We start from the raw sequence: 6425 nt of genomic DNA, 5'->3' as shown, positions 1-6425 counted from the left end.
ATTCATAGGAGAGGAGGACAGAGAGGCAGTGAGGGCGTGGAGACTACCACAGCCTTGTGATCACTGTAAGGACTAGCTCTTACTCTGCAACACTGAGGAACCATGGGACCATTTTGAGTGGAGGCATGATGGGATTTGACTTGGATTTTAACAGGATTTCTCTGGATAGTCTATCGAGAAGAGTCTGCAGGAAGGCATGGGAGCTGGAAAAGAGACCGATTAGGAGGATATTGTAATAATCCAGTAGCTAAATGATTGTGTGAGATAGAAAAGAAGGCCCTAAGAAGTGGTTGAATTCGTGATATAGTGAAGATAAAACCAACAGCATTTGCTATTTGGGGTGGCATGTGTTAGAGATAGAGACAGCAAGAGTGATTTTAAGATTTTATGCCTGGGTGACTGAATGAATGGAGTTGCCATCAACTAAGATTTGGAATGCAATCAGTGGGGCGAACTGTGGAGGAGGGATGAGGAAGCAGCAGTTTTGGACATAGTTTGAGATACTCATTTGGCATCCAAGTGGAGACATCATATAGGCAGTTGGATACAAACGAGGAAGCTCAAAGGAAAGTGTGGTATGGGAGGAGATGATCCTCGTTGTGTGTGTGTGTGTGTGTGTGTGTGTGTGTGTACGTGCGTGTGTGTGTATAGTATCAGCACATAGGTAACATTAAAAGCCATGAGATGGGATGAGATTATCAAGGGGCAAGGTCCAAGCTGAAATAAAAGAGAGAGAATGAAGAAGAAAGGTCAGTGTTGTGGTGTTAAATAAAGAGGAATTGTGAAGTGGCTGTTTATGAGAATGCAGCAAAGGATAGAGTAAGGAAACATAGTATGATTTCCAGGCAGCATTAAGGGCACATCTGAAGTTCATAGTCATAAATCTAAAGTAAGACTAGTCAGCATAGTTTATATTTTTCTCCAGCCATGTTCAGTTGCATGGGTGAAGGTAGAGTGTAGATGGAAAGTTGGGTTTAACATTTTAGACAACATTAAATACATCCTGCATGAACTGTAGCTGTTTGGGAAAGTATATTGATAGCTAGCATCAGACTTATTAAGAAGAGAATTCTCTATATGTCAGAGTGTATATTGGTTAGTCTTTTGGGTGCAGGAGGTAGGACTCCAAGTACATAGGTTAAAAGGATACAATTAAATATTCACAGAGAAAAAAAGTACTCTGCATGAGAAATGACCAAGTTTTTATAATGGAGAAAGTAGGGAATGAAGAATGTGCTGGTGAAAGAAAGCAATATGGCAGAATTCCAGAGTCTGAGGAAAACATTACTAGGAAGAAATTTCTGGTGACCAGGCAGACAAGGAGATTTTATGAACAAAAATAACTAGCTTATAAGTCATCTTTAATATTTTATGGTGATCAAATCCAGTTACTCTAAACATTCAAAGAAGCCTGCCTTACACACAAAAGCCAGAGTGAATGAGAGGAAAAATCAAAGGAAAATCAGAGGTGAGAGAAGAGCACAGACACAGAAAATGAGATGAGTCAGAGCTCAAGAGAAGCAAGAACTTGGGACAAGAGCTACCAGGAGGACATGAACCCAGAGGGATGTGCAGAAATACTGGGAGGACCGTAGACATGACATGGATTTTGTGGGTTCAGATTAATTTTGTATTAAATTTTTTAAAAATAGCAAGATATCATGTTATTTCAGTTAAGTGAGGATAATAGCTACTGTTTTTTAAATGCCTACTTTGTGCCATACATACCCACAGATGTGCCTACTATAAATAAAACTTATTTTTTTATTACAAGACCTTGCAAGATAGGCTTTATTAAATTTTCATGATATTAAAATATCTACTTGTTTATACCTTTTTATACTGATGCATGCATTGCATTTGATATAGGATATAATTTTTGTGAAATGCTGTTATTAAATTGCTGACATGCCTTATGTTTGATATCTTAAAATTAAGAAAATGTGGCAATTTAATCACTATGTGTGATAAGACTAAAATTCAGAAAGTTTAATTAACTTTTCTAATTTCCCACAAATGACTGACTCAACGATTCAAAATCTAAGTCTCTAGGACACCAAATCTCTGACTATTTCCTCATGTAAATTATGGTTATTTCTCCCAATATTTCAGAACCAGCCCTGATTCAGCCTAGCAAGCCTAATTCCATTTGCATACCCAGGAATACATGTTCATGTCATGAAAGCAAAACATGTTCACACAGCAACAACTCATCAGACTAAAAAATTCTTGGTGTCAGCAGTGACATAGAAAGTGTCTCAGTGGTAGAGACAAAAACAAGTAATGTAGCTATCTGATTTTTCAGAGAAAGCGCAGGGGTCACAAACAGTAAGATAAATTCTGAAGAAGGGGAATAAATCTTGTTTTCTTAGTGAATCAGGGAAATGAAAAAAAAAAAAACAAAAAAAACCAACCAGAAGTAACTGAATTTGAAACACTAGAAACAATCAGTTGACAAAAACAAATTATTCAATCAAAGTTGTTATTTCATGTGCTGGAACAAGTGTTTGCAAAACCATTAGTCTACTAGCAAGTCACTCCTCATATAACCCCAACATACCTTTCAAGAAGATGTCCTTTTATGGATCTAAGCTATTACAACCAGCCTGGGATTCTTATGTTTTCCCAAAATGAACTATGTATTTCAGGTCCTAAGCTCAGGAACTGGTAGCCCAGTTCTGAAGCTGTGGCAGAAGAGGTCAGAAATTGACTAATACTGGCATTAGATTGGTGATGAAAACAGGAGGAATGGCTAAGTCACAGGAGAGAGAGAATTCTAAGCAGAGATACATGTATCTATGCTATGAATATGAATATATATATATGCTATGAATTATGGCAGTCAGCCATGGGAAGGAAGTACCAAGTAATACAGCCAGAGCCACTGGGGAGGAGCTATTACTGGAAATATTATGCCAAGGGAATAAAACAAAATTGTTAGTGTTATAAGGTCCGAGAAGGCAAATTCAGGGCAAGCCTGAAATAGAGTTTCATGGTAAAACAGTGGCAAACGTGCATAAGGTTATCTGAGGTTTTTCTTTTTTAGCCGTTTGCATTCTACCTCTTTTGCTACCGTACATTTTTTTTTTTTTTCCTCTTAAAGTGATCAACTTCATACTTACCTGGCAGGGGAGATACCATGATCATGAAGGTGATTTTCCCAGGGCATGGCTTATCCATTGCACCCCAGATGTGCTGTCCTCTTTGATTTCCCCAAACGTGGGAAACTCGACTGCATAATTTGAGGTAGTGGGGGACTGAATTTGCGCTTTCCCCTGATCTTTGCAAGGTTTTAAAAAAACAGACATTTTTGTAGTTTTATGTATTTCTCTAGCGTATTTAGTGTTCCCTCCTTGTTACCAGAATTTTTCTGCTTGTTGCTCAGTCTGCACTTTGGTTTCCTTGCGGAAAAATGTAGGTGAGGTGCCCCTTTCTGTCAGTTAAGCCTTCTTTTTATGTTGCCACGTAAAGTATATTTTGGGTTGTAACTTTGATGTTTTGTATATTTAGCTTCACTTTTTCTCTAGTCAAGGAATGTCTAAGCAAAGGACTGGTGGGCTGTTACTGGCACTTCTCTACCCAGAAGCAGCGAAACACAGAATTTCCCTTCTTGTTTTTACAGCCTTGAATAGCTACCAACTTCACCACGACAGTTTTCCTTTTAAACCCCACCCCACCAAATAAATAAGTACATACATACACACATACTACGTAAGTGATCAACTTCAGGAAGTACTCACTACCTCCATGACTTGATGCCTTAGATAATCTATGGTTAAAATGGAGATCTGTTAAATTCCTAGCCGTATTTCAGCAACCTTTGTCTAAAATGACAGAGCCCTAAATAGCTTCCTCTCAAATCACTGGTAAGGCCGCCTGAATTCCCACATCTGAGTACAATACCATCCTCAATTTACACTTCCACACACTTGACGTAAGCAGACTTTTAATTTTATAAATCTGATGGGTGTGAAAATGTGAAGTTGAACATCTTTTCTTTATGTATATCTTTATGCCTTCTGTTCATATCTTTACCCTCTTATCTAATGGGTTATCTTTTACATACTGATTTGTAGATTTCCTTTTATATGTAATGAATGCTAATCTTGTTTTCTTACACGCATTGCAAATATCTTCTCCCAGTGTATGGTTTCTCTTTTAGCTTTGTTTATGGGGTCAACTTATTGATGCCTTCATTTGTGGTTTGTTATTTGGTTTCCCCACTTTATTTAAGAAAGCCTTTCCAATCAGGACATAAATATAGTCTCCTGCATTCTCTTTTAAAAGTTTAAAAATTTCACTTATCTTTAATCAATCTGGAATTTACTTTTGTATATGGTGTGGGGTAGGATATCAATATCATTTTTTCTGTATATAAGCCAATTGTCCCAGTACTATTTAATTAATATCTCAATTTTTTACTGATTTCTAATGCTATCTATGACATTTATAATGTCCCATATTTTCATGAGTCTATTTTTGCCTTCTGCAATATGATTAACTCTTTTTTTCTGACTTTCAAAGCTCTATATAACCAAATCATATAGACCTCAGTGTGTACCCTGTAGTACAACAACAGCACTAAACCCACAGAATCAAAGAATCTTAGAGTTTGAAGGTAATATGTAGTTTTAAAAAAATCTAGTTATATAATTTTATAGATAAGAAAACTCAAGCCCAGAGAAGCTCAATGAGTTGTCCAGAGTAATACAGCCAATCAGTGGTAGAGCCAGTTATAGAAATATGTTTACTCAACATCCACTGCAGTCCCCTATCCACAAAACTAGTGCTCAGCACATATTAGATTTATTTACTGTTTAAATCAAATGACAGCTTCAAATTAAATCAAATGGGAAAATGTGATTTGTTGAGTGCCTACCATGTATTAGACATGGTGCTATATTTCCCTAAAACTTGAGAGCAAATTTCCTTTGAACTTTGGCCCATGAGTTCTAGTCTGTGTGCTCTTTTCTCAACCTCTGTAACATGACTGATAATTCTAAGAATACTCTTTTTTTTTTTTTTTTTTTTTTGTGGTATGCGGGCCTCCCTCTGTTGTGGCCTCTTCCGTTGCGGGGCACAGGCTCCGGACGTGCAGGCTCAGCGGCCATGGCTCACGGGCCCAGCCGCTCCGCGGCATGTGGGATCCTCCCAGACCGGGGCGCGAACCCGGTTCCTCTGCATCGGCAGGCAGACGCGCAACCACTGCGCCACCAGGGAAGCCCCGAAGAATACTCTTAATCTGATAAGAAGGTTCTATTCAAAATTTTCTCCAACATGCAGAAAAGTTTTGCAAAACCCCTGAATGATACTTACATGTGTATTACCCAAGAACTAAGAGAACAGAATTTCTCCTTAGAAATTAAAACTGCAACTGTCATCTACTTCTCTTGCTTCTGATTACATAATCCACAAACATATTTTAAGAACTCACAATAACACAGATCACCCTCATGAATAACGTTCCCGTTCATTAGGGTCTTATAGGCTAATTGTGGAATTAGGTTCATAAAAAAAAAAAGCCACTTATAATTCAATTGTAGTAAGTGTCATTAAATAGATAAGAACAACAAAGTTATAGAAAAGCACAAGAAAGATCTGAACTGATCATTCTACATGGTAGAGTCCAGGAAATCCTCAAGAGTGGGAATACATGAAATGAACTAAAAGTATAGGAAGGGAAACAAGTATTTGTGCACAGATATACATATTGATATGGAACCTTATGGCACAAAAGTTAAAGAAAATTGATATTTTTTTGTTAGTTGGTAATGTGTCAAACTTTTCTTCCCAAGATCTCACATTATGATCAGTATCACTTAATATTTATTAAGTGGTCAATTATTTTACAGGCACAATGAATGGCCAGGAAATACATGAATGGACAAAATTGATTTGATTCCTGCTTCGGAGATAGATATGTATACAGTTTAACATCCAAATGAGTACACTTTGAGATTGTAAAAGGATACTATTAATAATTACAGTGTGGCAACAGATGTGAATCAGGACTAGAATTTATGTCACCATATACAAAAGAAAATATCAGTGTGTGAAGTGACCATGCAATAGGGCTCATAACCCTTTTTGAGGTGTCATAGAAGACTGTGGAAATGAAATTTCTCCATAGAGTCAGAGTTTCATCAACATGAAACCTATGCTGTTACACAGAGTCCTGTACCTAGAAGGGCTCTGCAGTTGGTTTAAGGCTCTGCTGTTGCTCTCTTAAATTATGAAAATTTTTTAACCAGAGGTTTCACATTTTCATTTTGTACTGGGCTCCTCAAGTTATGTAGATAACACTATATGGAAAATATAATTTAATCTGATTTAGCAGGAAGACATTCAGAATGCCAGAGGACTCAGGAACCATGTGGTATGAGGCTGGTTGAAGAATCTGGAAATACTTAGCTGGATAAAAACTA

The 6425-nt window shown here is 37.3% G+C and overlaps 1 non-coding gene across 1 annotated transcript; it reads left to right on the top strand.

The window, feature by feature from the left end:
- The first annotated feature begins 3114 nt into the window (after positions 1-3114).
- On the top strand, positions 3115-3278 carry LOC112063890 (U1 spliceosomal RNA). Its single transcript, XR_002891238.1, has one exon. It is a non-coding gene; the product is annotated as a U1 spliceosomal RNA (small nuclear RNA).
- Positions 3279-6425: the final 3147 nt, after the last annotated feature.

This window comes from Physeter macrocephalus, chromosome 4, assembly GCF_002837175.3.
Source record: "Physeter macrocephalus isolate SW-GA chromosome 4, ASM283717v5, whole genome shotgun sequence".
Lineage (NCBI taxonomy): Eukaryota > Metazoa > Chordata > Mammalia > Artiodactyla > Physeteridae > Physeter > Physeter macrocephalus.
This window is presented reverse-complemented; position numbering and strand designations above follow the sequence as displayed.